Here is a 20,965-nt window from a genome sequence, read left to right as displayed (position 1 = left end):
GGAACAGCTCTCCGCCCCATTCCGTTGCTGTTTCCACAGGTGTCAATATCGCGAGGTTCAGCCTACGGCAGTTACCTCCATTAAGTAGCTAGTGCAGTTACTAAGCACATCGCAATTACAATAGTTGCGATTGCGCTAGGTCTGCGCCGTAACATATTGGCGCTGAAGATCGTCATGCAGCATGGTAAGCTGTTTTGGCCGACCGTGTTACTGGTGTGGCAACGGCCTTGCCGCAGTGGATACACCGGTTCCCGTGAGATCACCGAAGTTAAGCGCTGTCGGGCGTGGTCGGCGCTTGGATGGGTGACCATCTAGGCCGCCATGCGCTGTTATCATTTTTCGGGGTGCACTCAGCCTCGTGATGCCAATTGAGGAGTTACTCGAGCGAATAGTAGCGGCTTCGGTCAAGAATACCACCATAACGACCGGGAGAGCGGTGTGCTGACCCCACGCCCCTCCTATCCGCATCCTCCACTGAGGATGACTCGGCGGTCGGATGGTCCCGGTAGGCCACTCGTGGCCTTAAGACGGAGTGCCTGTTACTGGTATCGCAAGTGTGACCCATGGTTAGTTTGCTCTGTTGTAGTGATATCTGTTATTTCATTTCGTTGCTCTCTCTGGGAACTGGCCTCTATTCTCAAGAAGGTTTTGTTGTGTGAACTTGTATACTTTCAAGTTGTCCTGATAACAAGCCTATTGCCATCTGTGGGTGATAATTTAATTAAATTTGTAACAGGGATACCTCTCATTTGTGTGTTCAGTTTTGAATACATGGTTCTCCAGATTTTCCCGACTTTCACTGACTGTAGCTTCCCTACTGTCCCTTCTGTAAATCAATTTCTTACTAAGCGGTGGAACAGCTGCTGTAAGAAACGAAGTCCAATGCCTGAAACAGAAGATCCGCGGGTGAGTGATCAGCTAGGAAACAATGTTAGTCGGTGCAATGCTAGTCGGTGCTTCTTTGCTAATCTGTTACAGTTACATCGATCAACATCCAGCGGCTATAATTCTGGCGTACAAGAATTCCTGCACGGGGTCAAAGTTGATGTCAGGCTGGCCTACAGGCGAGGTCGTTTCATCCAAGAGTGTTAATCACAAGTGATTCATGTAACCATGGTAAGCCGCGCGGGATTAGCCGCGCGGTCTTAGTCGCTGCAGTTATGGACTGTGTGGCCGGTCCCGGCGGAGGTTCGAGTCCTCCCTCGGGCATGGGTGTATATGTTTGTCCTTAGGATAATTTAGGTTAAGTAGTGTGTAAATTTAGGGACTGATGACCTTAGCAGTTAAGTCCCATAAGATTTCACACACATTTGAACATTTGAACCATGGTAAGAGACGGTATTTTTCTTATGCTCCGTTTTAGTGTGTCTGAAAGGAGCAAAATGTTCCGGACTTAACTGGCATAAATATCGTGCCCGCCGCTCTCGTTGACCGAAGCTTCGCCGCTACGTAATCGTGCCTTGGCGGCTCAGACAGTCACTACCCTTTGCACTTTCGGCGGCCTCGATCCGCCGGCGGAAAAATGCCCACAGCGCCGGTGGCCTGCTGTGTCGGGCTTATCTGACCGCCGCCCCCTGCCAGATAACAGCGGCGCAATGCCGCCACCTGTCGCAGGCACCACGCGTCCGGTTGGCGCCTGGATTTGTACTCCAGAGAAAAACTGACTCGGACGGTTTGAAGTTCCTCCCAGCTGGAAATCTTCTGTATCCAGGGGGGAACACAGTAAGCCAATCAATTTAAGAACAATAACAATGTTCCAATCCCAAAGAAAACAGGTGTTGACAGATGTGAAAATTACCGAACTATCAGTGTAATAAGCCACGGCTGCAAAATACTAACGCGAATTCTTTACAGACGAATGGAACAACTACTAGAAGTCGATCTCGGGGAAGATCAGTTTGGATTCCGTAGAAATATCGGAACACGTGAGGCAATACTGACCCTACGACTTAGAAGCTAGATTAAGGAAAGGCAGACCTAAGTTTCTATCATTTGTAGACTTAGAGAAAGTTTTTGACAATGTTGACTGGAATACTCTCTTTCAAATTCTGAAGGTGGCAGGGGTAAAATACAGGGAGCGAAAGGCTATTTACAATTTGTACAGAAACCAGATGGCAGTTATAAGAGTCGAGGGACATGAAAGGGAAGCAGTGGTTGGGAAGGGAGTGAGACAGGGTTGTAGCCTCTCCCCGATGTTATTCAATCTGTATATTGAGCAAGCAGTGAAGGAAAAAAAAGAACAATTCGCAGTAGGTATTAAAATCCATGGAGAAGATATAAAAACTTTGAGTTTCGCCGATGACATTGTAATTCTGTCAGAGACAGCAAAGGACTTGGAAGAGCAGTTGAACGGAATGGATAGTGTCTTGAAAGGAGCATATAAGATGAACATCAACAAAAGCAAAACGAGGATAATGGAATGTAGTCGAATTAAATCGGGTGATGCTGAGGGAATTAGATTAGGAAATGAGACACTTAAAGTAGTAAAGGAGTTTTGCTATTTGGGGAGAAAAATAACTGATGATGGTCGAAGTAGAGAGGATATAAAATGTAGACTGGCAATGGCAAGGAAAGCGTTTCTGAAGAAGATAAATTTGTTAACATCGAGTATAGATTTAAGTGTCAGGAAGTCATTTCTGAAAGTATTTGTATGGTGTGTAGCCATGTATGGAAGTGAAACATGGACGATAAATAAATAGTTTGGACAAGAAGAGAATAGATGCTTTCGAAATGCGGTGCTACAGAAGAATGCTGAAGATAAGATGGGTAGATCACATAACTAATGAGGAAGTATTGAATAGGATTGGGGAGAAGAGAAGTTTGTGGCACAACTTGACTAGAAGAAGGGATCGGTTGGTTGGACATACATTGAGGCATCAAGGGATCACCAATTTAGTATTGGAGGGCAGCGTGGAGGGTAAAAATCGTAGAGGGAGACCAAGAGATCAATACACTAAGCAGATTCAGAAGGATGTAGGTTGCAGTAGGTACTGGGAGATGATGAAGCTTGCACAGGATAGAGTAGCATGGAGAGCTGCATCAAACCAGTCTCAGGACTGAAGACCACAACAACAACAACAAAGAATTTTCATGTAATGCAATAATGTTACATTGACTCCATACATGGTTTGGAGTATATTATAAACAGTTAGCTCTCATTATAACAATGCGTAGACAGAGGCGTGGGGAATTCTTAAGGTCTTAAGCTTAGCTATTACAGCATAACAGTAAAAAGAGGACTATGTTTTTCTAGCAATAACATTTGCTGGAGAACATTACTAGGGACAACGAGTACCAGACGATTGTTCGATTGACTCTCACGAATAGAAGGATGTAAACTGTTGAAATCCGTGCAGAGGCTACAATCAGAGTGTCGCCTCGAAGCGTCGTCAGAGGATTACTGGAAGCTCTACGTCTTCACCTGCCTCTACATCTACATCTACTGCTATATGATTAGTCTGCAGTTCACAATGAAGTGCCTGGCAGAGGGCTCATCGACTCATCTTTAAGCTGTGTCTACATCTACATCTGCATTTATACTCCGCAAGCCACGCAACAGTGTGTGGCGGAGGGCACTTTTCGTGCCACTGTCGTTACCTCCCTTTTCTGTTCCAGTGGCGCATGGTTCGCTGGAAGAACGACTGCCGGAAAGCCTCCGTGCGCGCTCGAATCTCTAATTTTACATTCGAGATCTCCTCGGGAGGTATAAGTAGGGGGAAGCAATATATTCGATACCTCATCCAGAAACGCACCCTCTCGAAACCTGGACAGCAAGCTACACCGCGATGCAGAGCACCCCTCTTGCAGAGTCTGCCACCTGAGTTTGCTAAACATCTCCGTAACGCTATCACGCTTACCAAATAACCCTGTGAAGAAACGCACCGCTCTTCTTTGGATCTTCTCTATCTCCTCCGTCAACTCGACCTGGTATGGATTCCACACTGATGAGCAATACTCAAGTATAGGTCGAACGAGTGTTTTGAAAGCCACCTCCTTTGTTGATGGACTACATTTTCCAAGGACTCTCCCAATGAATCTCAACCTGGCACCCGCCTTACCAACAATTAATATTATACGATCATTCCACTTCAAATCGTTCCGTACGCATATTCCCAGATATTTTACAGAAGTAACTGCTACCAGTGTTTGTTCCGCTATCATATAATCATGCAATAAAGGATCGTTCTTTCTATATATTCGCAATACATTACTTTTGTCTATGTTAAGGGTCAGTTGCCACTCCCTGCACCAAGTGCCTATCCGCTGCATATCTTCCTGCATTTCGCTGCAGTTTTCTAATGCTGCAACTTCTCTGTATACTACAGCATCATCCGCGAAAAGCCGCATGGAACTTCCGACACTATCTACTAGGTCACTTATATATATTGTGAAAAGCAATGGTCCCATAACACTTCCCTGTGGCACGCCAGAGCTTACTTAAAGTCTGTAGACGTCTTTCCATTGAGAATAACATGCTGTGTTCTGTTTGCTAAAAACTTTTCAATCCAGCCACACAGCTGGTCTGCTATTCCGTAGGCTCTCACTTTTTTTATCAGGCGACAGTGCGGAACTGTATCGACCGCCTTCCGGAAGTCAAGGAAAATAGCATCTACCTGGGAGCCTGTATCTAATATTTTCTGGGTCTCATGAACAAATAAAGCGAGTTGGGTCTCACACGATCGCTGTTTCCGGAATCCATGTTGATTCCTACAGAGTAGATTCTGGGTTTCCAGAAATGACATGATACGCGAGCAAAAACCGTGTTCTAAAAGTCTACAACAGATCGATGTCAGAGATATAGGCCTATAGTTTTGCGCATCTGCTCGACGACCCTTCTTGAAAACTGGAACTACCTGTGCCCTTTTCCAATCATTTGGAACCTACCGTTCCTCTAGAGACTTGCGGTACACGGCTGTTAGAAGGGGAGCAAGTTTTTTCGCGTCCCGGACCGAGACTCGAACTCGGGACCTTTGCCTTTCGCGGGCAAGTGCTCTACTATCTGAGCTACCCAAGCACGACTCACGACCCGTCCTCACAGCTTCAACTCCGCCAGTACCTCGTCTCCGTTCTTCCCGGAGTGCTAGTTCTGCAAGGTATACAGGAGAGCTTCCGTGAAGTTTGGAAGGTAGGAGACGAGGTACTGTCGGAATTGATGCTGTGAGGACGGCTCGTGAGTCGTGCTTGGATAGCTCAGATGGCTTCCTATAAAATGCTCACAATGCCCTCGAACACACACCGAGATACCGAACGCTCTTCGCAAATTATTTAAGCAGTGTTTTCGTTAACCCCCCACTCAGTTGGCGAGTGCCAAGCTGCGGTTAATGTTCTGTGCCGCACGACACTTACGGCTGAACGTCCTGCCTTATCAGCGATGAGAGAAGGAAGAGACAGTCTACTTCGAGGATTGCTGTTTTCCTTGAGGCACTGGCGAAGCAGAATGCCTCCGTTGCAGATACCCTTCAAAGGCGCTGTTGGAGATATCAGATAACGATGGCGAAGTACCAAATGAAATCAGTTACGTTTACTGAAGAACTCTTTTTAGCTGGAATTGCATTAGTGATTTACATTTTTATTTTTTTGTTTACTCTTTCAATGCCACCTTTGTTGTTGTAACAATGAGTTTCTAGAATTATCATTTATACACGTTTCCTAACTGTAATCATGTAAAAATATAAATAAATAAAAAAAATTGAGGGAATAGTTAGGGGCAACGCCTGAAAAGGGTTAGTTTATTTCTTTTTTATGGCGGAGTTAAAGTGGCGGTGTTAAGCAGGGGTTGATTTGATTTTGTTTGCCGGCCGAAGTGGCCGTGCGGTTCTAGGCGCTGCAGTCTGGAACCATGAGACCGCTACGGTCGCAGGTTCGAATCCTGCCTCGGGCATGGAAGTGTGTGATGTCCTTAGGTTAGTTAGGTTTAACTGGTTCTAAGTTATAGGGGACTAATGACCTCAGAAGTTGAGTCCCATAGTCCTCAGAGCCATTTGAACCATTTGATTTTGTTTCTATAATTTTTGGAGATTAAACTTGTCTAAATGAGAAGATAGCAAGAAAGGATGGTGGAGCACTTGCCCGAGGAAGGCAAAGGTACTGAGTTTGAGTCTCGATCCGGCACCCACTTTTAATCTACCAGGAAGTTTCATATCAGCGCACACTCCGCTGCAGAGTGAAAAATTTCATTCTGCACCTTTAAGCTACTTTTCTGTCGGTCCACTCTCGAACAGCACGCGGGAAAAACGAACACTTAAATCTTTCCGTGCGACCTATGCTTTCTCTTATTTTATTATGATGATCATTTCTCCCAGCACAACATTTTCGCATTTTGAGGAGAATGTTGGTGACTGAAATTTCCTGAGAAGATCCTGCATCAGCGAAAAACGCATTTTGTTAATGACTGACACCCCAATTCGTATATCATATCCGTCGCACTCGCTCCATAATTTGGCTATAATAAAAAAACGAGCTGCCCTTCTTTGAACTTTTTCAATGTCCTCCGTCATTCCTATCTGATGGATCCCACGCCGCACAGCAATAGTCGAGAAGAGGGCGGACAAGCGTAGTGCGAGGAGTCTCTTTAGTAGACCTGTTGCGTTTTCTAAGTTTTCTTCCACATAAGTCGCAGTCTGGTTTGCTTTCCCCATAACATTACCAATATGATCGTTCCAATTTAAGTTATTCGTAACTGTAGCCCCTAAGTATTTAATTGAGTTTACAGCCTTTAGATTTGTTTGATTTATCGTGTAATTTTTTAGTGCGCATATGGATGAATTCACACTTTTCATTATTTAGAGTCAATTTTCACTTTTTGCATTTACCTTTTCTAAATTATTTTGCAGTTCATTTTGATCATCTGATGAATTTACATGACGGTGAATGACCCCATCATCTACAAGCAATCTGCTCAGATGGTGTCCTAAATAGCTTATGTAAATCTGGAACAACAGAGAGCCTGCAACACTTCTTTGGGGAACGCCACATATTAATTCTGTTTTTTCTATTTCGGTCAGTTATTACGAACTGTGGCCCTTCGGACAGTAAATCAAGAATTCAGTCGCACAATTCAGACGATACTGCGTATGCACGCAATTTAATTAGAAATCGCTAGTGAGGAACGGTGTCGAAAGCCTTCTGGAAGTCTAACAGCATGAGACCGATCTGACGTCTCCTGTCGATAGCACTCATTACTTCATGAGAATAGAGAGCTAGTTGTGCTTCACAAGAACGATATTTTCTAAATCCATGTTGCTTGTTTGTCAATAAATCGTTTTCTTCGAGGTGATTCATAATGTTAGACACAGAACATGTTCCAAAATCCTACTACAAATCGACTTTAGTTATATCGGTCTGATATTCACGGGATTACTCCTATTTCCTTTCTTGGGTGTTGGTGTGACTTGTGTAACTTTCCGGTCTTTGGGTATGGATCTTTCTACGCGCAAGCGGTTGTATATGATTGCTACATGGAGCTATTGTATCAGCATACTCTGAAAGGAACCTGACTGGTATACAATATGGACCGGAAGCCTTGCTTTCCTTAAGTGTTTTAAGCTGCTTCTCTACACCGAGGATGTCTACTGCTAAGTTACTTATGTCAGCAGTTGTTCTTGCTACAGAACTGTGTCGTCTATTGCTGATGCAATAGAGACTAGCATAGTGTAAGGCTAGTGTCAGCTGGGACACTGAGTGGCACGCGGTGGTGCCCAGCGGAAGGCATCGCTTCTGGTTACGGCTTATGGCGGTCACATCGACATCAGTGTGTGTGTAGACGACAAGTGAAAGGTCACAGCAAGCAGCGATTCTCGAGATCCACACGAATCGCTTTCTGGGATGACGGTACTGAGAGCTATTCGATATGACAACAGTATTCATTTGGTAATTAGCAATGGGGGGCTAAATACTCTCCAGTATGTAACAGAATGGTGAACTCTGTTGTCATGACTGGGGCACCAAGTGACATATTCCAGCAGGATAATGCCAAAGAAATGCAGTTTACATCACAAATGGCTTGAGGAATTTTATTTTATTGAAGGTGGATCTTGTGAACTCCGCAGCCACTAGTGACAAGTTATTGAACGACACAGTATTCATTTGGTAATTAGCGAAGGGAGCCTAAATACTCTCCAATATGTAACAGAATGGTAAGCTCTATTGTCATGACTGGGGCACCAAGTGACATATTCCAGCAGGATAAAGCCAAACAAATGCAGTTTACATCACAAATGCCTTGAGGAATTTTATTTTATTCAAGGTGGATCTTGTGAACTCCGCAGCCACTAGTGACAAGTTATTGAACGACGCAGTATTCATTTGGTAATTAGCGAAGGGAGGCTAAATACTCTCCAATATGTAACAGAATGGTAAGCTCTATTGTCATGACTGGGGCACCAAGTGACATATTCCAGCAGGATAAAGCCAAACAAATGCAGTTTACATCACAAATGGCTTGAGGAATTTTATTTTATTCAGGGTGGATCTTGTGAACTCCGCGACCACTAGTGACAAGTTATTGAACGACGCAGTATTCATTTGGTAATTAGCGAAGGGAGGCTAAATACTCTCCAATATGTAACAGAATTGTAAGCTCTATTGTCATGACTGGGGCACCAAGTGACATATTCCAGCAGGATAATGCCAAACAAATGCAGTTTACATCACAAATGGCTTGAGGAATTTTATTTTATTCAAGGTGGATCTTGTGAACTCCGCGACCACTAGTGACAAGTTATTGAACGACGCAGTATTCATTTGGTAATTAGCGAAGGGAGGCTAAATACTCTCCAATATGTAACAGAATGGTAAGCTCTATTGTCATGACTGGGGCACCAAGTGACATATTCCAGCAGGATAATGCCAAACAAATGCAGTTTACATCACAAATGCCTTGAGGAATTTTATTTTATTCAAGGTGGATCTTGTGAACTCCGCGACCACTAGTGACAAGTTATTGAACGACGCAGTATTCATTTGGTAATTAGCGAAGGGAGGCTAAATACTCTCCAATATGTAACAGAATGGTAAGCTCTATTGTCATGACTGGGGCACCAAGTGACATATTCCAGCAGGATAATGCCAAACAAATGCAGTTTACATCAAAAATGGCTTGAGGAATTTTATTTTATTCAAGGTGGATCTTGTGAACTCCGCGACCACTAGTGACAAGTTATTGAACGACGCAGTATTCATTTGGTAATTAACGAAGGGAGGCTAAATACTCTCCAATATGTAACAGAATGGTAAGCTCTATTGTCATGACTGGGGCACCAAGTGACATATTCCAGCAGGATAATGCCAAACAAATGCAGTTTACATCAAAAATGGCTTGAGGAATTTTATTTTATTGAAGGTGGATCTTGTGAACTCCGCGGCCACTAGTGACAAGTTATTGAACGACGCAGCCAATGAGGAATATACAGATCACAGACGAACATGCCTGAGTTCATAATTTTCGTCAGCCATAAAGTGTTTTGAGACGCACTGGTAAAACGTACGCCTCTATACCAGCAAGCAAAATAAATGATATGATACACGTGTTTCATACTTGGCTAGTAATTTCTCAGGATGGCATTCGGTAGTCGTTTAGTTTCGTGCCGCAACGAATGTAAGAGTGTATTCGTGTCTGTGGGGGTATCACCTCATTCGGACGTTGATAGTAAAATTCTCTTCGGAATGCAATGAATGTTTAATCATTTAATACTCGTTATCTGATGAACAATTCTACAAAGTTTGATAAATATCGAACTGGTGGCTCATAATGTAATACTTTCCATTTCCCTCAGTGAAAATAACTAAACAAAATAATAACTCAGATTAAAGTTGAAGCTAGGTGTATGCATGTCCTACTCATTTTACTAATGTCATGAATATGCTTGCCCCCCTCCGTAGCTGAAAGATGGCGTACACGATTTTCATGTGGAGCTGGGTTCGATTACTAGGGACGGCACCAGTTTAAACTGAAACGTCCGTCAATGACATGGCTTCAGATGGAAACAATTGCATCAAGATCTGACACATACGACGTTTGTTATTTACTGAAGTATAAACATTATAATCAAATGTTCGTTATTTAATTTACGAGGTGGATCATAATTAATAGGCGAAACTGATACGTGTGAAAATATGTGATAAAGGAAACGAAAACAATGCAGTATACAAGGGCCCGCTAACGAACTGCTTGCGAGATAGTAGCGGATGTTTGGTTACGAGCTGGCACTGACTTGATTACGTAATATTGTCCTGGTTACTATAAATATACATGAGATGTGTACTTCTCAATTAAGTCCCCGTCAAATTCGATTCAAATTTCGCCTAAGGCCAGCCGTACCTTTCGCAACGTTGGGGAATGTGGTACAAGCAGGATGTGGCTCAGGCACACTTTTATGCTGATATAAGAAGACCTCTAACGCGCCAGTATGATGTAAGATGAATAGATCGAATAGGACCTGAGGAGTGGCCTCCAGGGTCACGTGATCTCAATACTCTAGATTTTTCTGTCTGCTGTCGTCCTGAAAGTTAAAGGTATCAAACTCCTCTTGATACGTTTTGAGAACAGGAGGAGCGTGTCGTACGGTCTAGTCGAGATTTAAAAGATGATTAAGGGATGTTGAAAAAATTCGTACCTCACTGCACATATTAGCGCATTATACACTGCTGGCCACCGTAAATGCAACACCCTGAAGGAAGCATCCGAATCAAGTGAAATGGAGCGATGAGATATGCAACTGATTAGAATTTCAGCGCAGACGCACATCACGCGCGCCTGTGGCGCCACCTCATAGCGCTATTTAAGGCTAGGCGATTTCGACGAGTGTACGTTCGGCATGTGTGTTTACCTTGTGGTTGTTTCACAAGACGATCAGTTATGCCTCTTAGACAACAGCGAACATCTTTTGATCAAGTATCCGAGTTCGACAGAGGAAGGATAGTGGCTTACCGAGATTGTGGATTATCATACAGAGAAATCGCTAGTCGTGTTGGACGAAACCAAACAACTGTAATGCGGATACGTGACCGTTGGATGCAGGAGGGTACGACGGACCGACGTGGTCGATCGCATTCACCTCGGTGCACCACTGCACGTGCTGATAGGCAAACTGTGCGCATGGCAGTGACGGATCGCTCAGTGACATCCCGAACCATAGCACAGCACATTGCGTCTGTAATGCATCATCCAGTGTCTGCGCGTACCATTCGACGCCGTTTACAGCAGAGTGGTCTGTCCGCAAGACGTCCATTGCTTCGCCTGCCATTGACGCAGAACCACAGACGTCTCCGTCGCCAATGGTGTGATGACAGACGGCTGTGGATGGCAGTATGGAATGACGTTGTCTTTACTGACGAGGCACGCTTCTGTCTGCAGCACCACGATGGTCGGATTCGAGTGTGGAGACACCGTGGAGAGAGGATGCTGGACAGCTGCATTATGCACCGCCACACTGGTCTTGCACCGGGTATTATGGTATGGGGCGGTATTGGATATTACTCTCGCACGCCTCTAGTACGCATTGCCGGTACTTTAAATAGCCGGCGCTACATATCCGAGGTGCTGGAGCCAGTTGTCCTTCCTTACCTTCAGGGCTCGGCCACAGCCATATTTCAACAGGATAATGCGCGACCACACGTGACACGCATTATCCAAAGGTTCTTCGTCAATAACCAGATTGAATTGCTTCCCTGGCCGGCTCGCTCTCCGGATCTTTCGCCGATAGAAAGCATGTGGTCCATGGTTGCTCAACGAGTGACCCAGATTACATCCCCAGCTGCCACACCAGATGATCTTTGGCAACGTGTGGAAGCTGCTTGGGCTGCTGTACCCCAGGAACACATCCAACGTCTCTTTGACTCAATGCCGAGACGTGTGGCAGCGGTGATACATGTCACAGACGTCTAAACGTAATCATTTGATACTTGTTCATGTTATCTACAAAATAAATCTTGTTGTGATACCTCTTGTCTTTTTTGGTGTTGCATTTACGGTGGCCAGCAGTGTAGATCCAAATGCGTTGACGACACGTGGGTCACCTCATGTAACGGGTACGAATGTACACTTAGGTGGCAGAAGTCTTGGGATACCTCATAATATCCTGTCAGACCTTCTTTTGCCCGACATAGTGCAGCAACTCAACGTGGATGGACTCAACAAGTCGTCCGCCCAGATAGCCGGCGCGGTAGCTCAGCGTGTTCGATCAGATGGTTAGGTGCCCTCCGTAATAAAAAAAAAAAACTGAGTTAATGGATCAATGACGAGCTGAAACGGGTGTCTTGCGACGTCCGCCCCGAGCAGTTGCAACGAACAAAAAAATTTTCTCCGCTCAGGGACTGGGTGTTGTGTTGTCTTCATCATCATTTCATCCCCATCCGGCGCGCAGGTCGCCCAATGTGGCGTCGAATGTAATAACACCTGCACCAAGGCGGCCGGACCTGCCCCGCTAGGGGCCTCTCGGCCATTGACGCTAAACGCTCATTTCCATACATAACCGTCCACAATTGCGAAAGTACTGCCTTTGCAGCATGTTGCGCACGAAATGTTCTCTATATTATGTCCCATAAATGTTCGATGGGCTTCATGTCGGGCGATCTGCGTGTCCAAATCATGTGCAGAATGTTCTGTCAAGCAAACGCGAACAGTTGCCGCCCTGTGAGATGACGCCATTGTTTGGGAACATGAAGTCCATGAATGGCTGCAATTGGTCTCCAAGTAGCCGAACGTAATAATTTACAGTCAATGATCGGTTCAATTGGACCAGAGGACGCAATCCATTCAATGTAAACACAGCCCACACCATTATGGAGTCACCACCACCTTGCACAGTGCTTTGTTGACTACATGGCTCCATGGCTTTGAGTCCCACTCGAACCCTACTATCAGCTCTTACCAACTGAAATAGGGACTCGCGGTTTTCCTTTCGTCTAGGATACAATCAACATGGCCACGAGCCTAAGAGAGGCACTGCAGGCGATGTCGTGCTTTTAGCAAAGGCTCTCGCGTAGGTCGTCTGCTGTCAAAGCCTATTAACTCCAAATTTTACCATAGTGTCCTAACGGATACGTTCGTCCCAAATTGATTTCTGCGGTTATTTCACTCAGTGTTATTTTTCTCTACACAAGTGCCGCTGCTCTTCGTCGTTAAGTGAACGCCGTCATGCCGCTGCGCTGTCCATAGTTAGAGATAATGCCTGCAATTTGGTATTATCCGAACACTCTTTACACTGTGAATCTCGAAATATTGAATTCCATAACGATTTCCAAAACGGACTGTTCCATTCGTCTGGCTCCAACTACCATTCCTTGTTCAAAGTCTGCTATTTCCCGTCGTGCGGCTCTAATCAGGTCGGAAAACTTTTCACATAAATTTATTGAGTACAAAATGACAGATCAGCCACTACAATGCCCTTTTATACCTTGTGTACGCGATACTATCGCCATCTCTATATGTGCACATCGCTATCAAATGGTTCAAATGGCTCTGAGCAATATGGGACTTAACTTCTGAGGTCATCAGTCCCCTAGACTTAGAACTACTTAAACTTAACTAACCTAAGGACGTCACACACATCCATGCTCGAAGCAGGATTCGAACCATCACACACATCCATGCTCGAGGCAGGATTCGAAACTGCGACCGTAGCGGTCGCCTAGCGCCTAGAACCTCTCGGCTACCCCGGCCGGCGCACATCGCTATCCCTTGTCTTCAGTGTACAGTAAATTGTAACATGTTAACGTGCCGCGACAGTGTTGCAGTTCTCTTTTAAGTTAGGCCTTGGGTGAAATTTGAATCCAGTTAGGAAACTTGATCGAAAAGCTTGTATTTCGAGTATATTTATATTATCAAGGACAATACATCGTACTGAATTCGGTGACGGTTCACAACCACAGATTGGCAAGTAATTCGCAAAGGGCTGTTGTCATTTGCGAATCCATGTTTACTTCGTTTGTGTTATCGTATATTTTCGCCGGTGTCAGTCTTCGCTACCAAAGTATACAAATGTTGCACTTGGCCGCCTCTGGAACCCCCCTCGGCTTTTCGCTACAAGCGGCAGCTCGCGTCGTTTGGGCCTTAAACCGCCCCTGTATATATAATAGCGATTTTAACTGGCGTCCACACTTTAGACCACCGCTCAGCGTGCAGAGGTAATAAAACATTGCCTCTCGTGGAAGAGAGCGAGTGTTTGCGTGTGGCGTGGAAGCCGCTTCCGGCGCAGCGTGTGGCATATCGCTGCGTGCCTTAAATACTGCCAGACGCCGCGCCATATGTTTCCTGTTGCAACACACACCGTCCACACATCACATCACATCCGTCAATGGGCTCGCGGCCTGCTGGCTCACGGTTGTTAACTCTCATTCCGTGGTGCAGGTCTCATCAGACCCTGCATCTCCCCAAACGTTTTATGAAAGACCTGTTGTTTCTGTTAATAATTAACTTCTGTCGACAGCATACTCACAAAAGAACAAAACAATAAACACTAGGTTTTTAGCACAGTTCAAGGAAACTTGTGAGCACTCCTTTGAGGTCACGTAAGAAAAGCGGGCAATCCAGGAACAAGATGACGCACCTCTGTTTGCTGACAGGTCCTTCAACATAAGCGTCTGGGCCTGTAACTGAAGAATGTTGATACAGTATTTAGAGACGACAACAACGTAAAATATTAATGGTTACAGACCACGGGAAATACAGACAGTACTGCTGGAGACAAAGATACAAAGAGAGATGTGGTTTCTGTCAGCACTTGGCTTACTTGAAAGTGCTGTTGAACGATTATTACTAATTTTCGAGTAGTCGAAGAAAGGATGAGTTTAACTTCATTTACATAAATATGGAGGATGTCAATTCTGGCGCGATAGGGATTGTGTGATGCCATTTAGTCCAAAATGCAATAGGTGAAAGGACCGTGAAATGGATGTCTGCGTTGTTAAAAACCTCGTAACTATGAATGACTAAAGACTTAAAAGGCCGTTATTCACAAAAAGTGGTACCTTCCGTTAACATTCGTGACGTTTTTATTAAAGTGCAAGGCGAACCATATTTGGTTTTTTCTGTTAACTGTAACGGCGTACTATTTGCACCGTTTGTCATCCATGAAAAAGAGGAATGTAATGATATACGTCTTGCTAACTCACGATTATTTACTTTTATTGGAAAAGAAATCCCCCCAATCTAGCATTTCAAATTTAAAACTTGTTATAATGTGTCTTTCGAGTCATAACTGTAGAGGAATTGAAATTATATTCAAATTAAAACTAGTCTATGCTATCTTGTCCTTGCTGTTGCTTTACGAGTTCTGAAAACGCGACTTAAATTTCAGTACATATATGACGGAAACATTGCAACATATACTGTTAATATTGAAAGGTCTCTGTTGGATTCCTTTCATGTTAATTTCTTAAATCTGTTGTCATTCCTCTTCTAAATTTACTGTGGTGTTTCTGACTATCTGGGAGGAGACTGAGCAGTGGAACGTGTTACTTTTACACATAAACAAGAACGATCTGTCACACTACTACACTTTAAAACACAGTTTATATGTAATTCATGTCACACAGTCTCATACGGAACATACATCCGCTTTCTTTTATATTCTGTATATGATAAGATACTGTCATCCCCCTTCCCTTCTTTGTGAGAGGATGAATGAGCAAATGTATTTCTAGTTACATGCTGCATGGTAGCAGACAAGCCTGTCTGCTAGAGAACAGTAGGACCAACGTCGGAACAGGTAGCTACGCTTTCTAAAAGCAAAGAGGTTTCTATCCTTAGTATGTTCCTGTCCATCCCTTGTCATGTTGGTATAGGAAGCTGCCTCTCTGGTCACTTCCGTTTGTATTTGTGAGGCACCGCTCAGGAAGGGACCACGGCAGTCTGTCCGTGGCGAGCGTCTGAAGTGGTAAGAAAAAAATGGTTCAAATGGCTCTGAGCACTATGGGACTCAACTGCTGTGGTCATCAGTCCCCTAGAACTTAGAACTACTTAAACCTAACCAACCTAAGGACATCACACACATCCATGCCCGAGGCAGGATTCGAACCTGCGACCGCAGGAAGTGGTAAGATCTCCGGCTAAGCGCGTGTCTTCTAAGTCCGTAAGACAAGGGATTTCTTAAGTTCAGCCTAACTGAAAATTTAATCACCTTTATTTCAGGTTTAGCTCTAAAATATCTAATGTTATCTTAAATTGCAACGCAGTGTAATTCGAATGTAAAGTTCAGAATATATTCCGGTAGTTGCTTTGTCACTACTTTATGAGTAAAGTGGAACCACGTGTTGATCAGTAACTCTAACTAGCATCATCAATCTTAAATGCGAATGTGCGTGAGATTATAACGTCTCGTCTTGACAATATTTTTCAATATAGCAACTTTTCTTTATGTTCAACCCACGTGGGGTGCACTTTGTGAGACCAGTACCACGTGCTTATACAATTGTTTGACCCATCAGGTTAATAGTAAGACGATAGGAACCAGTTCGAGGTTTTTCTTTTGTAAATTGCTTTTCGATCTAATTTATTTTAATTATCAAAATTATTGTGGAGTTATACTCTTTGTGTAAACCGACCACGTGAAGCATGTGATAAAGCATCAAAGTAGCCCTCAGCTATTCTTTTCGGGAAGATTTCACAGAGAGTTAGTATGAATTTAGTATACCAGTGTGTGGTAATTTCATGACGGACAGTATTGCACTACGAACGTAACTTCTTTGGGTGAAAATTGAATCGGTTGGTTGTGGTTAATTTCCTCTTGCATATGTTTCAACGTTCTTTGTGTGTTATTTTATGAATGCAGTGTTGTATGCAGTCTCCCAATCTTGGCTCCATATTTGATGTGTTCCGTAAGATTACAAACTCACATTTTCACAGTCCTAAATAAGAGAAGAGAACCACTTATATGAATATCAAGAGCTCAGTTGGCAACCCAGTTCTAAGCAAAGAAGGGAAGGCAGAAAGGCCGGCCGCGGTGGTCTCGCGGTTCTAGGCGCGCAGTCCGGAACCGTGCGACTGCTACGGTCGCAGGTTCGAATCCTGTCTCAGGCATGTATGTGTGTGATGTCCTTAGGTTAGTTAGGTTTAAGTAGTTCTAAGTTCTAGGGGACTGATGACCAAAGCAGTTGAGTCACATAGTGCTCAGAGCCATTTTTTTGAAGGCAAAGAGAGGTGGAAGGAGTATATAGAGGGTTTATACAAGGGCGATGTACTTGAGGACAATATTATGGAAATGGAAGAGGATGTAGATGAAGATGAAATGGGAGGTAAGATACTGCGTGAAGAGTTTGACAGAGCAATGAAAGACCTGAGTCGAAACAAGGCCCCGGGAGTGGACAACATTCCATTAGAACTACTGATGGCCTTGGGAGAGCCAGTCCTGACAAAACTCTACCATCTGGTGAACAAGATGTATGAGACAGGCGAAATACCCACTGACTTCAAGAAGAATATAATAATTCCAATCCCAAAGAAAGCAAGTGTTGACAGATGTGAAAATTACCGAACTATCAGTTTAATAAGTCACAGCTGCAAAATACTAACGCGAATTCTTTACAGACGAATGGAAAAACTAGTAGAAGCGGACCTCGGGGAAGATCAGTTTGGATTCCGTAGAAATGTTGGAACACGTGAGGCAATACTAACCTTACGACTTATCTTAGAAGAAAGATTAAGAAAAGGCAACCCTACGTTTCTAGCATTTGTAGACTTAGAGAAAGCTTTTGACAACGTTAACTGGAATACTCTCTTTCAAATTCTGAAGGTGGCAGGGGTAAAATACAGGGAGCGAAAGGCTATTTACAATTTGTACAGGAACCAGATGGCAGTTATAACAGTCGAGGGGCATGAAAGGGAAGCAGTGGTTGGGAAAGGAGTGAGACAGGTTTGTAGCCTCTCCCCGATGTTATTAAATCTGTATATTGAGCAAGCAGTAAAGGAAACAAAAGAAAAATTCGGAGTAGGTATTAAAATTCATGAAGAAGAAGTAAAAACTTTGAGGTTCGCCGATGACATTGTAATTCTGTCAGAGACAGCAAAGGACTTGGAAGAGCAGTTGAACGGAATGGACAGTGTCTTGAAAGGAGGATATAAGATGAACATCAACAAAAGCAAAACGAGGATAATGGAATGTAGTCAAATTAAATCGGGTGATGCTGAGGGGATTAGATTAGGAAATGAGACACTTAAAGTAGTAAAGGAGTTTTGCTATTTAGGGAGTAAAATAACTGATGATGGTCGAAGTAGAGAGGATATAAAATGTAGACTGGCAATGGCAAGGAAATCGTTTCTGAGGAAGAGAAATTTGTTAACATCGAGTATAGATTTAAGTGTCAGGAAGTCGTTTCTGAAAGTATTTGTATGGAGTGTAGCCATGAATGGAAGTGAAACATGGACGATGACCAGTTTGGACAAGAAGAGAATAGAAGCTTTCGAAATGTGGTGCTACAGAAGAATGCTGAAGATAAGGTGGGTAGATCACGTAACTAATGAGGAGGTATTGAATAGGATTGGGGAGAAGAGAAGTTTGTGGCACAACTTGACTAGAAGAAGGGATCGGTTGGTAGGACATGTCCTGAGGCATCAAGGGATCACAAATTTAGCATTGGAGGGCAGCGTGGAGGGTAAAAATCGTAGAGGGAGACCAAGAGATAAATACACTAAGCAAATTCAGAAGGATGTAGGTTGCAGTAGTTACTGGGAGATGAAGAAGCTTGCACAGGATAGAGTAGCATTGAGAGCTGCATCAAACCAGTCTCAGGACTGAAGACCACAACAAAACAAAGTAACAGCGAATAATTTGTTCAAGAGGAAGTGGTATACTTGGAAAAGGCCGGGTGATACGGGAAGATTTCAGTTAGATTACATCATGGTCAGACAGAGATTCAGAAATCAGATACTGGATTTTAAGGCGTACCTAGGAGCGGATATAGACTCAGATCACAATGGGGTAGTAGGCTGAAGCTCAAGAGATTAGTTAGGAAGAATCAATACAAAAAGAAACGAGATACAGAAGTACTAAGGGATGACAACATACGCTTCAATTTCTCTAAGGCTATAGATATAGCAGTAAGGAATAGCTCAGTAGGCAGTTCAGTTGAAAAGCAATGGACATCTCTAAAAACGGCAGTCACAGCAGTTGGAAAGACAAACATAGGTACAAAGAAGGTAACTGCCAAGAAACCATGGATAACAGAAGAAATACTTCAGTTGATCGATGAAAGAAGGATGTACAAAAATGTTCAGGGAAATTCAGGAATACAGAAATACAAGTCGCTGAAGAACATAGTAAATAGGAAATGCAGGGAAGCTAAGACGAAATGGCTGCATGAAAAATGTGAAGAAATAGAAAAAGAGATCATTGTCGGAAGGACTGACTCAGCGTCCAGGAAAGTCAAAACAACCTTCAGTGAGCCGGCCGAAGTGGCCGAGCGGTTGTAGGCGCTTCAGTCTGGAACCGCGTGACCGCTACGGTCGCAGGTTCGAATCCTGCCTCGGACATGGATGTGTGTGATGTCCTTAGGTTAGTTAGGTCTAAGTAGTTCTAAGTTCTAGGGGACTGATGACCTTAGAAGTTGAGTCCCATAGTGCTCAGAGCCATTTGAACCTTTTTTTGAAGAACTGGGTGGTCTTGTGCGGCGAGGGAGGTACTGACTCAAGAGCGTATGGGCGCTAGCAGATTACGACCGGAATTACTTGGCTTATTAATGTTGACTTTGTGCACAACAATTTGACTTGATCCTATCCTTGACCGTTATTTAAAGTAAAACCCAGTAAAGAAGAACCATCAAACCAACAGCACGTAGCAAAACTGATACTAGATTGAATATTAAAGATGAGTGGTCAAATTTCATGTCAGAACTGTAGTGGCTCGCGAATCGCCAACGCCTGAAGAGGCATAGCTTCGTTGAATCGAATAATTTTCAGGTACCAAAGAGGGGGCGGGAAATAGGATTTTTGTTTTTTCTTTTTGTATTTCATTACCGTTCTTGTGGAAATAACTAGTTCTGTTACTACCACTCACACGCAAGCTACATTTAACTGTATTGAAATATCTAAAGTTCAAATATAAACACTTTGTGTGTAGTGTTCATTTCAATAGATAGTAACTTTTCTGGTCTCTGATCGAAATTTTTTGATACTACGTACAAGGTAAACTTAATTTTACTATAAGAAGAAGACATTTACAAAACTGTCCTTTGATTAGGATAGCTAAAGTCATCATTATTGATGTGTTAATTTCGTTAACGGTGGAGGAACCCCATAGGAAAGGTAACTGACTAGAACTGGTTAATGCCAAGTAAAGACTATTCATAGTTTTGGTCTGTGAAAAGTCAGTTAGTCATATACCGGGTGATCAAAAGGTCAGTATAAATTTGAAAACTGAATAAATCACGGAATAATGTAGATAGAGAGATGCAAATTGACACACATGCTTGAAATGACATGGGGTTTTATTAGAACCAAAAAAATACAAAAGTTCACAAAATGTCCGACAGATGGCGCTTCATCTGATCAGAATAGCAATAATTAGGATAACAAAGTAAGACAAAGTAAAGATGATGTTCCTTACAGGAAATGCTCAATATGTCCACCATCATTCCTCAACAATAGCTGTAGTCGGGGAATAATGTTGTGAACAGCACTGTAAAGCATGTCCGGAGTTATGGTGAGGCATTGACATCGGATGTTGTCTTTCAGCATCCCTAGAGATGTCGGTCGATCACGATACACTTGCGACCTCAGGTAATTCCAAAGCCAAAAATCGCACAGACTAAGGTCTGGGGACCTGGGAGGCCAAGCGTGACGGAAATGGTGGCTGACCACACGATCATCACCAAACGACGAGCGCAAGAGATCTTTCACGCGTCTAGCAATTTTTTTGGTTCTAATATAACCTCATGTCATTCCAAGCATGTGTGTCAATTTTTACCTCTTTATCAACATTATTCCGGGGTTTATTAAGTTTTCAGATTTATACTGACTTTTTGATCACCCGGT

At 43.5% G+C, this 20,965-nt stretch overlaps 1 pseudogene; it reads left to right on the top strand.

Annotated features, from left to right (window-relative positions):
- The first annotated feature begins 217 nt into the window (after nt 1-217).
- Nucleotides 218-335, top strand: LOC126238160 (5S ribosomal RNA; annotated as a pseudogene).
- The last annotated feature ends 20,630 nt before the right edge of the window (nt 336-20,965 follow it).

Source organism: Schistocerca nitens, chromosome 2, assembly GCF_023898315.1.
Source record: "Schistocerca nitens isolate TAMUIC-IGC-003100 chromosome 2, iqSchNite1.1, whole genome shotgun sequence".
NCBI lineage: Eukaryota > Metazoa > Arthropoda > Insecta > Orthoptera > Acrididae > Schistocerca > Schistocerca nitens.
Note: the sequence above shows the minus strand (reverse complement) of the source record. Positions and strands in the feature narration are given on the sequence as shown.